The 22319-nt window shown below is 37.4% G+C and overlaps 1 protein-coding gene across 3 annotated transcripts in view; it reads left to right on the forward strand.

Annotated features, from left to right (window-relative positions):
* Positions 1–22319, forward strand: part of TIAM2 (TIAM Rac1 associated GEF 2) — a 297053-nt gene that overhangs the window by 109411 nt on the left and 165323 nt on the right. The window lies entirely within an intron of this gene.

Consider the following 22319-nt stretch of genomic DNA (forward strand, 5'->3'; position numbering starts at 1 on the left):
CACATAAACACACATTTGTATGTGTATACAGATATACCTTATGTGATTTCTCTGTGTGTATATACACATATATGTACATCTACATATAGATTATATAGATTATGTAAAATCCATTATTTGATTGTTTAATAAGGTCCAAAATATTTTGTGCATAATATAATATGTGCTTAGAAAAGGGTTTGTGGCCTCAATTTGTCCATTTTCTTAGCATTGGTTATATACTTTTTTGTTTGTTTTTTTTAGTGAGGCAATTGGGGTTAAGTGACTTGCCCAGGGTCATACAGCTAGTAAGTGTCAAGTGTCTGAGGCTGGATTTGAACTCAGGTCCTCCTGACTCCAGGGCCGGTGCTCTATCCATTGTGCCACCTAGCTGTCTCGGTTATATACTTTTGATGAGTTTTTTTTTTAACAGACCCCAATTTAAATTTTCTACATAGTGCAGTTTTTTTCTTCTCCCCCTCCCCGGATTATATACAGACAATAATATTAATAATTACCATATGTTACAATAAGCTCCAAAAGTATATGTGGCCTAAATATAAATTTTTCATATCACTTAAAATAGAGAATGGAAGAAGGTACCTTTCAAAACTATGGCTAAGAGTAGCTTTTATAAACAAACAAGAGATCACAAAAGACAAAATAGACAATTTCAGTTACGTAAAATTAACAAGTTTTTGTAGTAACAAATCAGCTCAGTAGATGATTAAGATAAATTGTTGAGTGAGGGAAACATTTCCTTTGAATATCTTTGAAAAAGTGTGGTATCAAGGATATATAGGGGATTGATGGCGATATATAAAACCAAGAGCTACTATGCAATGGATACGTGATTAAATATTGGGAGCCAATATTTCAAAAGAAAAATTGCAAATGAGAGTAATTTACATCATTAAGATAAATGCAAATTTAAACAATCTTGAAATTTAACCATACCCTTGTCAAATTGGCAAAGATGATAAATGATCGAAATAGGTTGCATGGTGACAGGCACACTGATATATTGTTTGCAAAGTTGTGAATTGGTCCATCCCTTCTGGAAGACAAATTTTGAAGTTATAAAAGAAAATACACTTAACTTTTAGTGGTTTTTGATGCAGTAAACCAGTGACTTGGAATCTACTCTAAGAATGTCAAAGATAGAAAAATGTCATAGTGACACTTTTTTGTGGTAATAAAAATACTGGAAACAAAGTAGGTGCCCATTGATTGGGGAATAGCTGAAAAAACTGTTAGGTGAATGGAATGAAATATTACTATGCAGAAAGAAATGGCAAATATGAAGAATTACAAGAAATATAGGAATCCTTGAATGAATTGATGTAGAGTGAAGTGAGCAAAGAGAACAATTGACACAACTAAAATGGTAATGTAAATTAAAAAAAAAAACCAAAGTATTAGTACCTGTATTGGACAAATCTTAGTCTTGGAGATCAGAAAATGATCTCACTGGAGAAGTGGATCAGCTCTGATTCTCCTTTTGAAGATTTGAAATCACTCCCATTGAATTTCAGTCATTTCCCTTGCAACCTTTCTTGTTATGGCAAGAAAAAGGAGAAGAAAATTTCCCTTGATGGCACAGCAGCTGTGTCTCTTAAGTGCCTCACGTTACTCACTACTACCTACCTATGAGCAAGTATTAAGCTCAACATTTTATAGATTGGGAATCTGTTTGTGACCCTCAACTTTACTCTCCTGCTTTATTTTAAGTATATTTCCTGTTCAATCCTTCCTAAATATATAAAACAATTAATTATCCATTCTTCCAAACATGAATTAAGATGTGCTGAATTCGTATTGTCATAAGTTCTATGTTTAGACTTAGCCTGGGTTTCATTCATCTTGCCTTATTGTCCTCCCCAGGTCTTCCCTAGACATCATGGCACCAGTTATATCAAAGATTACCTCTGACTACCACCAAGGTGCTAAGAAATAAATATGGCAGACCTAAGACACAGGCAAAATTAGAGAATCTCAGTATGGTAAGGAATTTCTGAATTCATGCAGTGTAACCTATGCCTGAAACTGCACAATACAAGTCATGTTATGATGGCATTTTATTTAATTTAAGCATTCCTGTTTTTGACATAAAAATTTCATGAATAAGAGCCTTATTATCCTGAAAAAAAGAGACTTGCCCCAGGTCCTGCCCTTTCCCAATCCATGGTCCAGAGAATTTCCAATTATATTCCTAAAACACAAATCATTTCCTATTCAATAGGATCCATTGGCTCCTTATTAACTCTTAAGATCAAATAACATACTTTCACAATCTGTCTCCACCCCCTATTTTCCCACTTCATTATATGTTATCCACTTCACATACTCTACAGTCTCACCAAACTGACCTTCTTGACCCCAAATTACTTTGTATTTGCTGGGTTAATTATCTTTTGTTTACTTACATGTGTACTTGTTGTTTCTCCCAGTAGATTGTAAGCCACTTGAGGGCAGGGACTTTTATACTGTATTTGTATTCTCAGTGCCTAGCTCATTGCTTGGCATCTAATAAATGCTTATCAAATAATTGATTGATGTTAGCGAGCTGTAGAAGAGGCTAAAGGCATATGATAGCCGAAGTTGTGTTCAGCTTGTTATGTGACTGATAGAATGTCACTGATAATATTTGGAGTTTTCTCGAACATAAACACTAAAGGTCCACACTTCAAACTGCTCGAAAGAGAAAGCAAACCTTGGTCTACATCTCTCAGAGCCTCACTTCCTAAAATGGGGGTAATAATATCGATAGTACCTCCCCCACACGGTTATTTTGAGACTTCCAATATATTTAAGGCACTTTTAAGATGGGAAAAGCACTCTATAAGTCTTAGCTATTGCTGCTATTGTTACTAGTACTATTGCTACCACTACCACAACTACCCAGATCCCAAACCATAGGAAACACATTGGTATTAAAGTCATTCTGGCTGGTAGTCTTGTTAAACAAGTCACTAGGGGTTGATGGTTAACAACATGGACAGAGGAAACACCATTGAAGACTGACAAAACTCCCAAGTATTTCATCATAGATACTAATAAATAACTAGCAGATCTTGTTGATATGTAGTGATGAAAGTTGGGATAGTATATGCCAACAAAGGTATCAAGCAGTCCAAGAGGCAAAGATGTAGAGCAATCTCATAAAGAAGATATATTGAAGTATAGATTATACCTGTACTTTGTTCAGAACAGATGATAGAACCAATAGCATTGGAATTTTAAGTCATATTTGTGTGGATGGATAATGAAATCGTCCAGCAGTATCATCTTTCAACATGAAAGCAAAATCTATTGGAAATATTTGGTTTCAGAAAAAAGGCTGATTGGCTTTGGACCTTGTGACCAAAATTTAAAAAGAATGTTTTCCATTGAGAATAAATTTTCTGAGACTATTATCATTTGCTCAGATGAAATGTTAGCATACGTAATATCCTTCCGGTGTTGTCTTGCTTTCATTTGCAGAAAATTCTGCAACATTGTTTCTTGAGTTTTGCCTTCTTTCAGCCCAAAGTAGTCCATCTACTTGGACTTTTAAGCTACACAAACTACAAGACAAGGGTCTCATTACCATTAATATAGTTTTGCATTTGTTGCTTATCATTAAATCTTTCATTGGCATGAATGCATCAGAATAGTTTTATTACATTTATGGGATATAAATCTTGGAATTTTGCTTCTCTGACAGTGTTTTATTCTTTTTATCTTTTTCCCCATGGAAGGCAAAAAGATTAGGCTATTGTCTGTTGATTAAAAAGAACATTTGATAGACTGTTTTTTATGCTATTGCTCTTTTTTTGAAGCCTCAAAGTGACTAACATCAAATTCTAATAATGGTTGTCAGGTTTTTTGAATGAGGGTTTTTCATGCTTAGTGAAATACATTTGAATCATCCTTATTCCTCTCATTTAAACAATAATACATATTGTTTCAAAATTAGCTCATTTCTTAGGCCCTTTCTTGTCCTTTTAAAGACAATTTCTACCTTGATGGATCTAAGAAAGTGGTCCTCAAACTTCTTCATTATGCATGGATATATTACTATTCTCTTTCCCCTTTCTTTTATCTGAACCTTTAACCCATTCATAATTCCCACCCAACAAGCCTCCCCCACCTCTTTTTTTAAAGTGTCATTGGCTAATTTATTTTTTGATAATTTTTTTCTCAATAATATTTTATTTTCCCCAATTACATGTAAAGATAGTTCTCAACATTTATTTTTATAAGATTTTGAGTTCCAAATCTTTCTCTGTCCCTCTCTTCCCTCCCCACTCCCCAAGACAGCAAGCAATCTGATGTAGGTTATATAGTATAATCATGTTAAATATATTTCCATTTTAGTCATGTTGTGAAAGAAAAATCCAAATAAAAGGGGAAAATCACAAGAAAGAAAAAACAAAAACAAGTGAAAATGGTATGCTTCAATCTGCATTCAGACTACATAGTTTTTTTTCTGGACATGGATAGCATTTGCCATCATGAGTGTTTTGGGATTGTCTTGGATCATTGTATTGCTCAGAAGAGCTAAGTCTATCATAGTTAATCATCACACAATGTTGTTGTTACTATTTGTGATGTTCTCTTGGTTCTGCTCACTTCAGTCAGTATCAGTTCATGTAAATCTTTCCAGGTTTTTCTGAAATCCACTTGCTTATTATCCCCCTACCTCTTAACAAAAGAAGTAGGATAAGCATTTGGGATACAAGGCATGTAAAATGATGGGAAAGATTAGGACGCCTAATAGGTATGGATGTATCTATGGGATGACGACTCTTAATATGTCTTATAGTCATGATATTAAAACTCAAATGTAGTCTTTAAAGACACGATTCAGCATTGTGTGCCTCAGAGATTCAGTAGCTTAAGTAGTTATTTGAGGCCAAAATCAAAGTAATTGTTTGAGATTTTTTCCCCCTGGAGTTTAACTTCAGAAAGGGATTAACTCTTTTAGTATTATCTTGGAATGAGCCCACTATTATGAATGGGGAAAGCAGCAGTTCCTGTTATTTAAGGAAGAATACTGAGAATGCTCTGCTGTTGTCTGCTCTGAGCCTTCAGAACTTGAATACCTCCACAGAGTGAGAAGGCCCAGTTCACTGTATTAACTGATCTTTGATTTGTATGATTTCACCGATAAAGAAAGAAGCTACATAATGAAAACAAACCCCAAAGTATCAAGAATGTTGCAGTATAAGCACTCTTGAATTTTGAAGGCTTACTAGGATATATTTTTATATATTTAAAGGCCATAATTACATTAATTAATTACAGTTGCAGAACAATTTTTGATTTACAGAAATAGAGGGAGTTTCTTCACTGGGAATTACATTCTGATAAGATTTCAGGAGCAATATAAAAACAACAAAAACCCCTTACTACACTTTATATTTTTTATTTTTTTGGCGGGGCAGTGGGGGTTAAGTGACTTGCCCAGGGTCACACAGTTAGTAAGTGTCAAGTGTCTGAGGCTGGATTTGAACTCAGGTACTCCTGAATCCAGGGCCAGTGCTTTATCCACTGCGCCACCTAGCTGCCCCCACCTTACTACACTTTTTGTGGTTGGTGATTGTTGAGCATATTTATAACCTACTGGCTGTGATGTTTAAACTCTAATGTAGGTCCTAACCTGCCTCCCCAGTTTTCTGGGGAAACTGGCTAAGATTTACTGATAAATTCAGCAAGAGTTTAGAATTTTAAGGATTTATTAAGGAGTAAAGACGACACATGGGATCCTGTAATGGCAGAAAAGCCTATCTACTTTCCTCTCTTTCTCTCTATCTGCCTTTTCTCTGTCTCCCACCAAGCCAAAGACCCGAATGAAAAGAAGCCCTCTCTTTTTCTCTGTCTCTGACCTGAATGAAAAGAGAAAGATCCAGCTAGCCAGCCTCAGCTTCCTAGTTCTTGTCTCCCTCCCCAAAAGGGGAGGTCCTTCAAGCTGATTGGTTGAGAGTGGTTTCCTGTTAATGGAGTAGTCCACAGCCTCTGAGAACAACACCCCACTAGGGGCCAACCAGGTGTGGTCTTGATTTAACCATTCTTTTTTTTTTTTTGGTGCAGTAGCTGGGGTTAAGTGACTTGCCCAGGGTCACACAGCTAGTAAGTGTTAAGTGTCTGAGGCTGGATTTGAACTCAGGTCCTCCTGAATCCAGGGCCAGTGCTCTATCCACTGCGCCACCTAGCTGCCCCTCGATTTAATCATTCTTAAGTAGGTTCTCAGTTAGTCTCTCAGTCTCACCCAATTCAATCAATTCCAAATCAATCTTCAGGTGGGGCCCCTGGGCATCTGCCAAATCCCATTATTTTATCACATTGCACAGAGCATGTACCTCTCCATTGCCTTTTCTTCAGAAACTTGGTGTTATAATATTTGTAACTATGGGTCATCACCAGACATGGAGGATGTTTTGTGTAGGGTCCAAATGGAAGAATCATTTTTAAATAGTGAGGTCTCTTAGATCCTATTTTCAGATTCTATTGTGCTGATTGCATCAAGATTCAGAAAATTACTGAGCTTTCTAACTGAGGTCCTTCTTTATTCAAAGAGAGAGGCCTAAAAGCTATGTTGGAAAAACTGAATGGATGGGAATCCTGTTGTTTAGACATATGCCATGCAGTTGGGAGGAGATTTGGTATGCCCATGCATGTACCTGAGAAAGGTATTGTAGATGAACAATTGAGTTGGGCCCAGAATTGAATAGGATGGAAAGAAGTAGATTCTTTATAAAAAAGCTAAAAACAAAAAATAAAATAAAAAATCGTGTTATTGTAAAACCTGCTGTCACTTTCTTTTTCCACATCTGTTGGTAAAGCATTAGATATTTTGGTACACATAAATTTTTCATCTCTATGTTTAAAAACTATATAAAAGATATGTATCTTTAAAATTCCTGTAGACTTTCCCCTTCTTGTCTCACCTTTCACAGTGTGGCCTTACTCCACTCTGGCCCGCCATTCTTGGTACTGAGCCACTTTGGTTAAAAAATTGTTAATTTTAGGATTTTCTTAAGCTAAATGAATTTAATTAGAAAAAAGTGAGAAAGCCAGAAATGGCTGAATTTTATGTTTCTTTAGGAAAATTTCTGCTATAATTTAATTTTTATTAAGTAGAAAAATTGTTGTCTAGTTGTAACAAGAGCTTCCAGTATAGGGCACTGCGGCTCAAGCTAACTTAAAACTGAAATAACTTTGAAATGAACACAGAGTTTGCTTATGCACGGTATCATTTTGCAAAATTATAAATTATTTTTTAAGGGGAGAGGGAGAGAGAGAGAGAGAGAGAGAGAGAGAGAGAGAGAGAGAGAGAGAGAGAGAGAGAGAGAGAGTTTTCACAGCGGACATTCCAGCTGTGGTTTCAGAGAATATATGTTTACTGAAGTTCTGTACAAAGAGTGTTAGGTGTGTATGTTAGCTATGAGAGTGCTTAAAAAAGAAACTGAGGCTAGCTTTAAGTGAGTAAACCTTTATTCAGCAAACTTTCAAATAGCGCTCCTATGGAACTTTCGTGGTAATTCTGGAATGCAGGGTCAAACAACAGCCCAGTCATAAATTATTCCCTGGTGGCTCTGAGGCATTATGACACGCTGTCCAGGCTAATCATTTCAAGCAGCCCATGGAAAACCACTTTCTGGTTAAGTCTGCATCATCCTGTTCCACCAATGGAAAAAATTGAACATGATGAGGGTGTGTAGCTTGCAGACAAAAATACATCCAGCATTGCACAGGATCTGTTTTTAGCTCCTAACGGCCCGAACATTTTGAAGTGTTAGACAGAGTTTCCTGGCTTACCATGGGCAGAAAAGAAAGGAGTGTGTATATGTGTGTATGTACTCTGCCTCTTTGTGAGATTACTCCTGACACACAGCACCATGAGAAAAACTGGTTAAAACAGAAGTTTTGGTGAAGGTAAGGTTGTTAGTGACTAAAGTCCGGGAGGGAATGGTTTGGAATTATAACTTGCCTGTGTTTATAAACTATAAATGTCAGTCCAAAATGACTTTAATAATAAACCATACTGTTCATTATTTTTAAGTTTTACACTCACTGTTTTTTCTAAATTATAGAATTTACTTCATTGTGAACAAATGAATTTATTACCTTCAAATTTGAGTGACTGTTGTCAAATTTCTCTCTCAAAACTCTTATCCTGTCCTGTATTATTACTTACCTCAGTTTACCGATTAGTTCTGACAAAAGCTGACTGATTTGTTGAGCATAACATACCAGTGATGTGTCATTTATTTCACAACTTGGACACGGAAGGTGTTCTATATCTGTTAAAAATTTTTAAATGTTATTCTCCTAATGTATTCAGGACGGTTAGAATGTGAAAGAAAACTAGTGTATTTTTTGATTTGTCAATTATTAACTTCTTCCCTTTTTTCTTCTAAGTGGAAGCCCTTCAATTTGACAGTTGAATTTTAAACTTTAATATTTCATATGTAGTAGTCAAACATCACTTACAATTCTGAAGTTCTTTCCTGAACTCTCTGCATCAGAAAATAAAGCCCTTCTAATCTAAGGAGTGCCTTGTTTAAACAGAATGATTAATTCTCTTTACAATTCAGCAGATATGGCTAATTCCTTAGGGAGTCTATGTGAGAAGTACAAGTAACATATGATGGTCAGAATGTGTTTCGATTATGAGTGACAGAACCATGACTCCTGTGTTGGTCTGTTTCTCTTTTGCCTTTACATTTATTTGGTCAAGCATGTAATTCATAGAAAATTGGTAGGTGGAAGTGTACAAATAGGAGACTGCATAAAATAGTCCCTTAACTTAGGCGATTATTTATAGAAGTCCTGGAAAATATGGTGTTGCTGAATCACTGCTATAGGGATTTCCACGTTTCCTAGGGTAACAAAACCAAGCAGTTTTCTAATGCTCTCAAAGTCTTTCTGAATTTTAATTTCTCTTTTTGAAATTTACATTCAGTATTACTAAATTGAAAGTTGTTTTATTTCTCTTAGCACTGCTAGGTGCAAAATGTATATTTCTTTCTAATATTAATAGTGACCTATGCGGGAATGTTTTGTGATGCTCAAGGTAAAGGAATAAAATGAACTTTTGTTTATTTAAATAACTTAAAACTAAAAACTCCCCACATTCCTTCTCCCCTGAGAGTAGAGGTGGGAAGCAACCAGGCAAAATATTCAACATTATTTTATTTTTGTCGTATCTCTTATTGATGATAAAATACCAAACTGACAATTATAAAAACTATTAAGAGTAAGTATAGAATGAACAATGCCTGGTTTCTTTTATAGTCAGATTAAATTGTGTCATCTATGTTGATTTCTTTTTAAAGTGAGGCAATTGGGGTTAAGTGACTTGCCCACGGTCACACAGCTAGTAAGTGTTAAGTGTCTGAGGCCAGATTTGAACTCAGGTACTCCTGACTCCAGGGCCAGTGCTCTATCCACTTTGCCACCTAGCCACCCCATCTATGTTGATTTTTAAAGAGACTTAGAACCATCAGCTTCTGTCCACTTTATAACCTTGTAACACATATCCAAAGTGAGTGTAAATAATAGTATGTTACAAATAGCAATCAGTAAAACTCTACTCCTTTTGTATTTCGGCATTTAGGTTAGGAAACTACTCTTAAAACCTGATCAGTTACCCATGATGACTATGAAGGATGTGTGGAAATGCAAAATAAGTATTGGATAAAGAAATTGAAAGTGTAAGATAAAGAGATAGCCTTTTTACATGGGTCTCTTGCTTTAAGAAAAAAGTTTTAGAATGCTTTTGAGAAATAGTGATTTTCATTTTTCAAAGAACTGGAACTCCAATCCTTTTTTTTGGTGTGTTACTGACTTTACTCCAACAAGGTTATTTTGAGTGTGTTTTTTTTTTTAAGTGAGGCAATTGGGGTTAAGTGACTTGCCCAGGGTCACACAGCTAGTAAGTGTTAAGTGTCTGAGGCCGGATTTGAACTCAGGTACTCCTGAATCCAGGGCCAGTGCTCTATCCACTGTGCCACCTAGCTGCCCCTTGAGTGTGTTTTGCAAGGCTGGGTCAGGAGGTGTAAAGGGACATACTTTTCATTATTAAGTATTTGACAAAATGTTTTTATCTTGGTGCACGTTCACGTTTATATATGTTTCTCTCTTTAGATGTCCACCTATAAAGAGGCAGTGTTTGTATCTTTCTATTGTAATCATAGAATTTGAATTACGAAGGGATTGAAATGGAAGTAATTTTGAGGTCATCAAGGCCATTTCAAAGATAAGAAAACTGAGGCTCAGAGAGGTTCATTGACTTGCCCATGGTCACACAGTAAGTGACAGAGATGGGACTTTAACCCCCAAGTTAAGCATGTTATCCACTCTGCCATGCTGTCATTCATTGGACTCCTTTAGTTTAAGCCATCTATGAACAGGGATCCCTCTAGTGACCCTGGCAAGTCATTGTCTATTCTTCTCTTGAAGTTTGAATCTTCAACCCATTCTTCAGTTTTGCTTTTAGGAAGCATGTTCTTGGTGTATCCCATCTAGTGCCAGAATATCCAGCTATACTATTTTTTGAGAAATTATCCTGTTTGTTTTTGTAAATATCTTGATAAAAATTCTAGTAAATAATTGTGGAATAACAATCTTTATTTTCTTGTTGATATTATGTACATCTTCTACAGTGAGCCATGAAAGCCAACCAAGCTTACTAGTAGGATTATAAAATAGGTTTTTAAAAAAGTACCAGATTGGGGGCAGCTAGGTGGCACAGTGGATTGAGTCTGGAGTCAGGAAGACTCATCTTCCTGAGTTCAAGTCTCCTTAGACACATCACATAGTACCCAACATATAAAAGGCATTTAATAAAAACTTATTGATTAATTTTAGTTGCTGTACCTTAGGTGAAATATGCAACAAAATTATAGAAATTCTAGAAAAGTGTAGCTGAAATGACTGGAAGATGGCATTTTGTTTGAGGAAGTACTCAAAAGAGTTGAAGTCTTGCCTAAAAGAGACAAAAGCTTATTTAAAAGACCGATAAAACCACAAAGTATTAAGAGAATGAAAATGACTTTGTACCTCAAATTCTAGTATGCTAGGGAGATTGTAACTCTTGAAGGCAGAGAAAGGTATGAATTGTAGACAAGTGTTATTTACTAAACAAAAGACACTAAATTCAGGCATAACCTTGGGCAAGTTACTTCTCTCTGAGTGTCAGTTTCATCATCTGAAAAATGAAGAGATTAGACTAGTTGATCTCTAGGTCCCATCCAGCTCCAAAGTCTAGGAACTATGGAATAAACAAATTCAGGATCATTTGAAGGGAGAGGAAGCACCAGTACCTAGGGAGAATCAGGAAGGGCTTTGCATAGGGAGGTGGCACCTGAGCTGCATCATGAAAGAAGCTAGACTTTTTCAGAGGTAGAGTTGAGGCATGTGTGAATGGGTGACATCTCATGGAAGTGTACAGAGGTCGGAGATGGAAGGCCAGATTCAAGGAAGCAAACTATCTGAGCTAGAACAGAGAATTTATGAAAAGAAGTCATGTGTATAACCCTGGAAAGGAAGGTGGGAAGCAAGATTATGGCAAAGTGAGTAGTTCATGTTTTATCTTGAAGTCAAGAAGGCGCTGAAGGTTTTTGTCTAGGTGAGAGATATTGTTAGTGCTGTGTGTTAGAATAGGAATGATTTTGGAAGCTCTATGGAAGGAGAATTAATTGGAGAGGGTAGATACTGGAAACAGGGAGACCAACTGCGGTAGTCTAGGAAAGACGTGATAAAGGTCTAAGTTAGGGTGGTGTGTGAATGTAAATGGAGAGCCATGTGAATAGAGAGAAAAGAACTTGTGTAAGAGATGTTCTGGGAATAGATTTGACAAGACTTGTCAACTCCCTAGATGTTGAGAGTGAACGTGAAGCATCATGAAAGATTCTAGGGTTGCAAACTTCAGTGATTGAAAGATTTGGGGTACACAAAGACATACCCAAAAAGAGAAAAAGACCTATTTGTACACAAATATTTATAGCAGCTCTTTTTGTGGTGGCTAAGAATTGAAAATCACAGGAATGCCCATCAATTGGGGAATGGCTAAACAAACTGTGGTATATGATGGTGATGGACTATTACTGTGCTATAAGAAATGACAGGCAGGATGACTTCAACAAGGCCTAGAAAGACATGTATGAAATGATGTGTTGTGAGTAGAACCAAGAAAACATTGTCCACAGAGACAGAAATATTGTTTGATGAAAAACTGTGAATTATGAAGAATTGTGAATGACTTGACTATTCTCAACAATACAATGATCCAAGACAATCCCAAAGGACTATTAATGAAACATATTATCTACCTCCAAAGAAAGAGCTGATATTGATGGAACAGACAGAAGCATGTTATTTTTCACTTTCTTTCATTTTTTAAATCAAATTTTCTTATACAAAGTGACAAATATGGTAATGTTTTACATAATCATACATGTATAACCCATATCTGATTGTTTGCCACCTCAGGGAGGGGGGAGGAGAGGGAAAGAGGGATAAAAATTGGAACCCCAAACTATAAATAAAAATATTTATTATTAAAAAAAGATGTGGGGTACCCCAAATAGATACAGGAAGTTGGAGAAGGGGGGAATTGAACATATTCAATTTAAGATGCCAGTAGGATATACAGGTAGACATGCAGCAGACAGTCAGAAATATGGGCCTGAAGTTCAGAGAGAGATTATAATAGGCTATATAGAATTGTAACAGGTGTATAGAGATGACAGTTGAACTCATGGGAACTAACAATATCACTGAGAGAGTATGTTGACAGAAGAGCAGTGCCAGATAAGATAGAGCCGTAAGTAACATCTACTTTTAGGAGTACATTTTGGAGGATGTTCCACCAAAAGAAATTGAGGAAATGGATGGAAAGATTGGAGGAGAATCTGGAGAAATCGGTGTTGCAAATGCCAAGGGAGAAGATATCCCCCAGGGGAAGAGCTGTTCATTTGTGTCAGAAGCTGCAGAGAAGTAAAATAGAGAAAAGGTTGTTGGATATAGCAGTTGAGAGATTGTTGATAATACTGGAGAGATCAACTTCAGTCAAGGGTTCTGGTCTGAAGCCAGATTGCAAGTGGTTGAGAAGCGAGTGGGAGGTAAAGCAATGTAACTGACAAGTGTAGATTATTTTTTAATTGAAGTGTGATTGGTGAAGGTGAGAAGAAGGGGGAAGGGAAGGCAACAAACATTTATTTAGTACCTACTGTGTACTTAGATCCAGTGTTAAGCGCTTCTGACAAATATTTCTTTTGATCCTCACAAGAACTCTGTGACACAGCGTATTCTTATCCCTATTTTATAGTCAGGTTAACTGAGGCAAAAATTAAGTGACTTCCCCAGGGTCACACAGCTAGTGGTGTCTGAGGCTAGATTTGAATTCAAGTGTTCCCAACTCTAGGCCCAGTATTTTATCCATTGTACCATCAGCTGAAGAGATAGAGGATGATAACTCAAGGGAATGGCAAGGTCTAGTGAATTTTGTTTGTTTAGGGAAAAAAGTCTTATTGATACTTTTTCTTTTTTACAACAAAGGAATTTCAGGATTATAAGATTCTTCCTCCTCCCCTCCCTATTAACTCTTCATTGTAACAAAGAAAACTGTTAGGCAAAATTAACTGACACAGTGACTTCATCTGACAGTTTTTGTAAAATTCCACACCTCTATTCCCCTCCCCCACCCCTCTGTCCCTGCCCCTTCACTACTGAAAGAAGGGAAAAGTCTTTCCTCCTCTCTTTTGGAAGCCAATATTGGTCATTACAATTACTTAGCTTTGCGTTTGTTCATATGAATATTATTCACTTAATTCTGCTTTCTTCCAGATGAATATTTTTAAAAGATTGGGTATGTTTTTCAGTCTCGGGGAAAAAAGCCCATAGGTCAGGAGAAACAGGATGAGAGAGGTGTTTTTGTTGGTCATAATGATAAGAGACAAGTTTCTGTGGGGAGAGTGAGGAGACTAAGCTCTTTCTTATTGTCTTAACTGCTTATAACCAGGTTTGGGAGCCTGCTGTCCTTTACTGCTTTTGTTAGGGAGCTTGTAGGAGATTTGTAAGAACAGACTAAGGAGATGATCATGATTGCCTAATCACACTCTCCCTTCCGTTCTGCACCTGTGCAGTTTCTAGGGTGCTGAGCTTCTTTCTACTCTGAGTTGGCTCTCGGCTCGCAATAGGTCCTTTTTCAGGTAGGAGTGGGCACTATGAGGGATTATAGCCCCTTTATGTTGGGGAGGATTTCTGTATACTGTATGTTAATAGTATTCTAGGAATGGGTGGGTCAAAACCTTTGTTGTTGTTCACTCGTTTTTTTCAGTCATGTCCAACTGTTCATGGTCCCATTTGGACTTTTCTTGTCAAAGATACAGGAGTGGTTTGCCATTTCCTTCTCTGGTCAAACTATGATCAAGTCATTGAGTAAGATATATCATCAACTTTCGATTGTCAGCAAAGAGATGGGGCAATCCTTGCCCACAAAAGTTTGGACTCATAAATAAGATATAAAGAAACCCTCCAGAGGGAGAGGAGAGTAGGCCTAGGGAGCACAAGAGCTCCCCAGTGGTGGGAGAAGAAAAATTTTGTGGTGTCAGCTGAAGAGAGCTTTGAGACCATGTCCACTGCAGGAGAAGCATGTGGAAAGCTTGTTTGTAGCCCAGCAGACTTGGAGTTGCTATATTCTGAGAGCTGTCCATGAGAAGTAGGCAACTGGCACCCATCCTCTTCTCGATACTCATATGGCTACAAACTTAGTTCAGGTATTCTCCCCGGTACTATTGCAGTAGCTTCCTAACTGATCTCCAGTCTGCCCCCACTTTATCTCTACATAGTTCTCAAATTAATATTCCCAAAATACAAGTCTGACTATGTTACTGACCTACTGAGAGATTTGCAGTGCTTTCTAGTTGCCTCTAGGATAAAAGCAAATTCTTCACCCTTTTATGATCTCGTTTTCACCTACCTTTGCAGTTTTATTTCATATTATTCTCTTTCCCCTACTGTGCTTCCACACAAACGAGCTTCCTAGCTGTCCCCTGAACCCAACATATCTTCTTGGAGTTCTTCATTTTTGAATAGTCAGTGTCTGAAATGAACTCTCTCCTCACTTCTGATCCTGTGAATTCATTAAAGCTCAGCTCGTGTCCCATTTTTTATAGGAGACCTTCCCTGACTCTCTCCCATACCTTGCATGCAAGAAGTATTCTCTCTCTTCAAATTAATTTATTTACCTGTGTACATGTTGGGCCCTTCTATTTGAATTTAAGCTTCTTGGAGTTTGTTTTTATTTTTGTGGGATCCCCACCACTTAGCTCAACCTTTTGTACTTCGTAATCACCTATTCAATGATTGTTGCATTGAACTGGATTGAGATCAGGACTCTTAGGTTTTTGTGTTGTTGCTGTTGTTGTTTTGCAGAGTTAGTTAGTCTATACAGTGCAGAAATTTCCCTAGAATTCTGAGTCAGGGAGTAGAAACATATTCCAAGGTGACCTTTCCCTTTGTATCATACAGAGTCCCTGCACAAGGTTGATGATACAGCTATAGAAGCATGATTTGGGGATTTCACAGAATTTAGTATATTTTTAAAATAAATTATTCTCAGAGAATTGGTAGGGAGTAAACTTTTTGAAGAAGAATGTTATAGACCAGTAAGAGGAAGAGGAACATTAGAGATTGATGATCATTAAAAATGGACTTAAGCTGCCATTAACCTTTATGTTGGCAACAACCTACCATATAATAGAAACTATATTTAAAAATTGTCTCTTTCCAAGTTTTTCCGTTCTTTCTCTAAATCTGTATCTTCCTGGCTTAGTGTTTTTGTTTTGTTTTTAAATGAAGTAGATGAAAACTAATTGGATAGAAGATCTTTTGCTTTAAATGGTCTTGCTATTGATGGCCCTGGAGTCAGTAAGACCTGAATTCAAATCTCATCTCAGACACTTACCAGCTGTGTGATCCTGGGCAAGTCACTTAACCCCAATTGCCTTAAACATCCAGGGCCATTTCCAGTCATCCTGATGCATATATTTCCACTGTACCCAGATGGCTCTGGAGGAGAGAATGAGGTTGGTGACCTTGCACAGCCCTCCCTCATTTAAATCCAATTGACTGCAAGTCATGACATCACCCTGATGTCATGGTCCTCTTCAGGAATGAAAGACAAACAAACAACAAACTAGAGTTTTAAGAGAACTGGGAGGGGCAGCTAGGTGGCGCAGTGAATAGAGCACCGGCCCTGGAATCAGGAGTACCTGAGTTCAAATCCGGCCTCAGACATTTGACACTTACTAGCTGTGTGACCCTGGGCAAGTCACTTAACCCCAAATTGCCTCACCAAAAAAAAAAAGAAAAAAAAAAGAGAACTGGGGAAAGTGACTGGGGTTAGAACTGTGGAGAACAAGCTAGATTTGGAGTCAGAGGACCATGGTCATGCAAGTTTCTTAACCTTTCTGGGCCTCGGTTTCTCTTCTGTAAAAGGAGATTAAAATCCCTTTCTGCCCTGACTCTGTGATCCTATTAGATCTCTTTCTTTTTTTTTTTCTTGGGGGGGGGGGGTGAGGCAATTGGGGTTAAGTGACTTGCCCAGGGTCACATAGCTAGTAAGTGTCAAGGATCTGAGGCTGGATTTGAACTCAGGTCTTCCTGAATCTAGGGCCGGTACTTTATCCACTGTGCCACCTAGCTGCCTCCATTATATCTATTTCTTTGAAAGCACATGCTGTTGGGGAGGGATCAACTATTTTCACTCTTTCTTTTGGATTTGGAGTTTGAAGCTGAGCTGATGAGCCATGCCTGCTGCACTGAGGATTTAAGATATAGCTGGGGCTTCATGGTCCATCTTCAAAGGTTCCTTTGACTGGCACTCGGTGGTCACATGGCTGCTCTTTGAGAGATATGGGACAAATCCTCCTTGGAATGTTTCTCCCCAAGAAAGAGGTTCTCAGTTATTTAAAAAAAGCTACATGTGAGCTTTTAGTGAGCACATGATGTGCACACTTGTCTGCAAAATTGATACCTAACCAGAAAAAAATTTTCTTATAAAAAAACATTGGAGTACTGACCAGTTTACTTAAGAGCAGACTGTGGCTGTGAAAGTAACTCTGCTTAAATAGATTTTAAATGGACTGGTTTTTTTCTTTTATATTTCTATAGGTTTATTCTCATTAGTGCCACATTTTTCACTCATATTGATGAATAGATTACTTGAATTGAATGACTTTACACATGATAAAATTTATCATTGTTGTATGGAGTAAAGAACCAAGCTGCTTTGGATACATTTCATCAAACCTATGTACAGTTATCCCTTCCACATTATGGGGGTTAAGGGCCAGTGTTCCCATGATCTGGAAAGTCCTTGTGTAAAATATTTTGACCCTTCCTTCATACTTAAGAATAAGCCAGAATTATTATGGTATCAAAAGATAAAATATGTTGATAGTACACAAATATATAAAATCCTATGGTGAAATTAAGTAAATAAGTAAAGTGCTTAGGTTTGCACAACTGGTCAGTGGCAGAGCATTTTGTGAATCAAAATCCAGTTTATTTCTCATTATACCAGAGCTTGGAATGGAGGGTAAACATATTTGATATGAAAATAGTCATATTTACAACAAAGTGATGATTAAAATATCTTAATTCATCAGTATTTGTATACTGAAAAATCTACATGTGATATTTTGATATAACTACTGAAGTATGTTTGTGTCACAGAAATATGACTGAGATTTTAAGAGTGAAAAAATCTGCTTACCTGTTGAATCATGTGACTAAAATGTACAATTTTAAGTATTCTGTTACTGCAAATGAGAAGATCATGGTACTTATAGAGTGATTCCAATGGGGATCCTTTGGCTCCTATAGTTTTTTGGTGTTTAGAAAATGCATAACTGCACTTGGGAGCAGTTGGGTGGCACAGTGGATAGAGTGCTGAGTCTTTGATCAGGAAGACTCGTCTTCCTGAGTTTAAATCTGGCCTGAGATACTTACTGGCTGTGTGACCCTGGGAAAGTCACTTAATCCTGCTTGCTTCAGTTTTCCCATCTGCAAAATGAGCTGGAGAAGAAAATGGCAAACCATTTCAGTATCTTTGCAAAGAAAACCCTAACCGAGGTCACAGAGTTGGACACAATTGAAATGACTGAAGAACAGCATACCTGCATTCAAATTTATTTCTGGTTGATTACCTAACCATTATCCTAACATTCTCATAAAAGTGCCAAGGGAAAAGAGGATTTTAAGAAAGACTGCTAAAATCTTAAGAAGTCATAGGAAAACAAAAACTAATTTTGTTGCCAATGGTTGTAAAAATTCAATCTGATTAATCAGCAAGCATTTATAAGCCACCTATACTATGTGTTATGTGCTAAAGATACCCAGGCAAAAATGCAGTACTCCATGTCTTCATGCCTTACTTTCAATCAAGGAAGAAAACAGGTACATATGTAAGTAGCTATGAACTATAAAGAAAACAATTTGAAGAAGGACTTGCTGGGAGAATGAGGAAAGGCTTCACATAGAAGGTGGCCTTTGAACTCAAGGTGGTCCTGGAGTTGAAAGAAACTTGAGTATTCTAAGAGGCACAGTAGAGGAGTGCATGCATAATCCGGGCCTGGGAGAAATACAGTGCCACGGTTTAGCAGATGAAGATGGCATGTCATGTGTGATGAAGAGCAAGAGCAAGTCATTTTGGATGGATCATAAAGTATATGAAGACTAGAATTATAAGATTGGAGGCAGGTTGTGAAGGGCTTTCAGTGTCAAATAGAGAAGTATATATTTAATCCTAGAGCAAATAGGGAGCCACTCAATTTTATTGAGGAGTTGCAGAAACAATGCAGAAATTGCTTAAAGGGTCCCAAGGTACATAGAAACATTGATCAATAGACTTTGTCTCAGCTACAATAATGGGGGTAGGTAGTGGTAATCAAAAGGGGCTAAAAAGAGGGGAGTAGAATTGAATATTTTTTATGTAAAATCAAATACTAAAAACCAGAGGCCAACATCAGTTTCATTCTGATGAAGAAAGAGATGTGCATGGAATGTTGAAATAATGCCAGAACTAGAAAAAATAAAGGACAAAATTTGATCTCTGTGCTATTTGAGAGATTTTTTCTTTCAGTCACTGAAATGCTTTTCTCTTCTGTGAAGTCATATGTTGGTTTATCGGGATCACTCAATTTCCTTCAGGGTCTCTTATACACCCTCAAACCAAAACCAAACTTACAGGTGTTTTTGGAGTCATTTGTCCTGAGTTAAGTCACTTCATTATCTGTTGTTTTAGTTCTCTTCTTTTCTTGTATTTAAACCTCATTTCTCCAATAATATTTAAATTTCTTTGAGATCAGGGATTGTATAATACGCTATACTAAGCAGATAGCGGTGCTTCAAAAATGATTACTGAATGGTTGAAATGGCAGGCTGTTGTTCTTTTTTTGTTTTTTTTTTGTGTTTTTTTTGCAGGGCAATGGGGGTTAAGTGACTTGCCCAGGGTCACACAGCTAGTAAGTGTCAAGTGTATGAGGCCAGATTTGAACTCAGGTCCTCTTGACTCCAGGGCTGGTGCTTTAGCCACTGCACCACCTAGCTGCCCCCCTGTTGTTCTTTTAATATGTTCAGTTGTCAACACTGTTTAATAGAGCATTGCTTCCTAATGGCAATTTTCTGGACTCATCCTCAGTGCCTTGATACAGTTTTCCTAGTGGAAGTCAAGTCAAGACAAGGAACATTTGTTAAGCAAGGACTATGTGCCTGGCAGTGTGTTAATGCTGGGCTACTAAGCTAATTGCAGGCGATCGCGGTATATTTTGAGTGGGCATCTTATCCTGTAAGTGGTTTCTTGGGAGAGATAACATTAAGAGTAACCTATGGTTAACTGCTTAGCCCTCATCACTTTTCACAAAGTCGAATCTTCTCTTGTCACCATCAGGGAAGCATGATCTGGTATAAATAATACAGTATCTGGCATCAAGAATCTTGGGTTCAAATCCAGCTCTGTTACTTATTACCTTTTTGACTATAGACAAGTCACTTAACCATTTGGAACCTTGTGAAAAATGATTTGTTTGTCAGTGTCCTAGAGAGATTCAGGTTCCTCTCCCCGCCTTGTTACTAATGCCTTACTTTAGCCCTTACTTTTTTCCTGGTGAGATTTGGACTCATCCTAGTGGAAGTCATCGTGTTCACTCAGCTTTGGAGGTGGGGGGACCTATGTTCTCAACCAAGAGACACTTAGTCCTCCATCTTAATCCATTATGTTAATTAATTAAATTTGAACACTGTTTAACGGACCACCTCTTTTCCGAAAGGCATTAAAACCCTAAAGGAGTAGCCATGTGTTCTCTTTGGACAAGGAGGGGTTAAGTTAAGGAGCCATTTTGGTCAATCTCTTACAGGTTGTGATTGATAAAATTGATTATAATTTACTCCAAAATTTTGTCTCATAATTTTATTGACCACAGCCTCATAGGAGTAAGTTGGAATAAATGACTTCTAAATTCAGCTCTAAATCTTATGAATAAAATTGGTGCACATACATTACTGTGGAAAGGTCACTTATTCTTGTTCTAGATCCTTGATTATTTTGTTTCCTGCCTTGTCATGTATTACCAAGGTGTCTTATTCTGGAAATAAGGGCTGATTCCTTTACTCTTTCAAAGCCCTCTTAGATAAGGAAGACTTTCTCTGACCTATTTCAGGGAAACCAGAGAAGATGTGAAAAAATTTAAAACTTTTACCCTTCTGTTTTATTTCAAGATGCCAGATTGGATTTGGTCAAATGCAGTAAATTTCTTCCAAAGTTATTATTGAAGATTAAGAGGTGGAATGGTACAAAGGAATGGATATTGAATTTAAGAAATGGGACCTGGGAGGCAGCTAGGTGGTACAGTGGATAGAGCACCGGCTCTGGAGTCAGGAGTACCTGAGTTCCAATCCGGCCTCAGACACTTAACACTTACTAGCTGTGTGACCCTGGGCAAGTCACTTAACCCCAATTGCCTCACTAAAAAAAAAAAAATGGGACCCGGGTTTAAATTTTGGTTTTGGCCTGTACTACTTGTGGGAATGCTGTATATATCTTGTGTGTACCTGGTCTCCCCCATTAAAATGTGAGTTCCTTGAGAGTAGTAGTGATATATAGATGAAAAAAAATACCAAAAAAGCTTCAGTTGATCTACTCCCAAACTTGTTTCTTCTTTCCATGTCTATGTTGCAGTCAGTATAGAAGACAGCCCAATTTCTTAACACCATTCTCTGTGCTACTGTCACTATTGCCCTTACCCAGATACATGCTGTTTCTTGTTCTATCTCCTGCCAGACTCCCTTCACCCATATCCTTCTTTTTTTCTTTTTGCGGGGCAACGGGGGTTAAGTAACTTGCCCAGGGTCACACAGCTAGTAAGTGTCAAGTGTCTGAATCCAGATTTGAACTCAAATCTTCCTGAATCCAGGGCTAGTGCTCTATCCACTGAGCCACCTAGCTGCCCCCACCCATATCTTTCTAGTCTTCCTCCAAGGGTGTATGCTTTGCTCATCTTTTTTATCATACCACATCATGTTGTTAAAGTTCTAGAATTATGGCATTTTCCTCACAACTACCTTGTGAAGTTGGCAGTGCAAGTATTGTTCTCTATTTAACAGGTAAAGAAATCCATCAAGTAACTGTTAGAACTGGGACTTGAACTAAGGACTTCCAACTCCTGACCAGATCCCTTTCCACTATTACTATTGTTTTTCTGAATGGATTGCCATGGTTGTAAATCAGGTTTTATGCTTGATAATCCATTATAAGAATGCCCTGGTACATGTGGCTCCCCTCATCTGTTTCTGGGTCCTTTTATACATTCACAAGGTCAAGGCTGGAAGGGGCCTCAGAGGCCCCCAAGTCTAAAGTACCTGAACAAAAACCAACTCTAGAATATATCTAATAAGTTGTCATCTAGCTTTCACTTAAAGAGTGCCTAGAACATAGTAAACTCTAAAGAAATGCTTGTTGAATGAAATTCACATTTGGACTTTATGTTTTGTGAGACATATTTAATTGATTTTTCCCATCAAAGTAGAAAATTTTAAAGAATTTTGGATTTTTTTGGTAAGTCCAACTGAGTTTGATCTTTCATCTTTATACTTCTGTTGCTCTAAGTGGCTCAGTAAATAAAGCATTGGGTCTGAAGTCAGAAGGACCTGACTTCAGATCTGTTCTCAGATACTTACTAAATATTTGATTTTGGGGCAAGTGACTTAACCCCTTCTGCCTTAATTTACTTGACAGTAAAATGGAGATAATATCACTTACCTAACAGGGTTGTGGTGAGGCTCAAATG

Source organism: Dromiciops gliroides, chromosome 4 (genome assembly GCF_019393635.1).
Source record: "Dromiciops gliroides isolate mDroGli1 chromosome 4, mDroGli1.pri, whole genome shotgun sequence".
Lineage (NCBI taxonomy): Eukaryota > Metazoa > Chordata > Mammalia > Microbiotheria > Microbiotheriidae > Dromiciops > Dromiciops gliroides.